Raw genomic sequence first — 1,695 nt, forward strand, 5'->3', positions numbered from 1 at the left:
TCCTCGGGGCAGGGGTGGGGGGAGTCACCTTTGGTGACTCGTTCGTACCAAACATTGAAATCCAGATCGGCATCCTGGCATAGCTGGAGCACCATCTGTGCAAAGACCATGAACCTTTTCCCAAGAGATCTTCTGCTCTTTCAGAAATGAACCAACTGTGTCAAATACACCACGTGCAGGAGTTGTCGTTTCAGGAGGTTTGCAAAAAAGAAACTCATCTTTAAAGTCGCCATCATCAATATACCCCACGAAAACCAGTAGCTGTGAACAGTTTGCGACGTCTGTGGATTCATCAAGCTGGATGCTAAATATTGAAATGGAGCAGATTTAATTTCCTGGATTGCCTGATCAAGAATACAGCAGACATGTCATCTATCTTTCTGCGGACAGTGTCGTTAGATAAGGAAATTGCACTCAATTCCGTAACAAATTCATCTCCGATCAGAACTCGAACAATGTCTTTGGCTGCTGGTAGCAGTAAATCCTCAGCCATGGTGTGAGGTCTCATAGCTCTGGCGATTCTGAGTGCCACCAAATATGAAGCTTCAATGGCTGCTACGTTTTCTTTGTGGTGCTTGCCACCAGTGTCAAGTCTGGCTTTCTTGAGTCCATCAGCTTTGCTTCTAAAATAGTTGGTATCCCTGCTGGCAAAGCTCAGATGCTTGCTACCAAAACGGCGTTTTAGTTTGTTTGAATTCATAGATTCGGCTGATAGAACTTCACAACAAATAATACATTGCAGTTTCTCAATTCCTGCTGTAATTATTGAGGTAAACCCATACTGTAAAAAATCCTCACTGTATGTTCTTTTCTGAACGTTCTTCTCTTCATGATCCACTGTCATGGGATGGTTTGCTGATGAAAATAATATATAACAATAGCTTTAGTAATACAAAAGATGATACATGTCACTGTTCAGTCAATACAGTTCATTGAAGTTTCCTATGATTTACCATTCTCTGCGTTGTTTTTTTACATACCTGTTACTATCACAAGGGGGCAGTATTTGCATCAACCACAGCTGAATATAAAAAGACCAATCAGCATCCAGATTAAGTTCCCATGGTACAGAAATATATATTTTTTGCAGTAGTTGATGATTTCACAGTACATGATTTTACATTTACCCAGTAATTATAATTCATGAAGTGTCATTTTACTTCCAATACGGCTGCTTTCAACACAGCAGCTGCTTTTAACACAGCAGATGCTCTCTACACGTGTGTGACTGGTCCACATAAGTACATTAAGTACATTATGGCACCAACCCTGTCACACACACCTGTATTTGTATGGGGTGTATGTGATGGGGTTGGCGTGATGATGTCATCACGCTGGGGACTCCTTTGTGGGTGTATCTGCATGTGGACGGACCCACCTGGAGACAGATAGAGGAGCAGTGTCTCAGTTCCTGAGACCATCAGAAATATGTGTTTTCCGATGGTCTTAGATGACCTCTGTGAAAGGGTCGTTCGACTCCCAAAGGGGTCTTGACCCGCAGGTTAGAACCGCTAGTGTAGAGGGAGGTCAAGTGACCAAGTATCCAGTTGGATCCAGCGTGATCAGGATGGCAATGATCTCTGTTTGGTAGGAAGGCTGCTCAAGACCTGGGCCTGTGCTCTACAGATGGGTTTGGGGGCTCCCACTGTCCTCCGCGGCCCTCCACAAACTGTGTTCACGATTTTAGCTCTGATA

The sequence above is a fragment of the Echinops telfairi genome, unplaced genomic scaffold (genome assembly GCF_000313985.2).
Source record: "Echinops telfairi isolate 266 unplaced genomic scaffold, ASM31398v2 ScPeMD7_7425;HRSCAF=8463, whole genome shotgun sequence".
NCBI classification, from domain to species: Eukaryota; Metazoa; Chordata; class Mammalia; order Afrosoricida; family Tenrecidae; genus Echinops; species Echinops telfairi.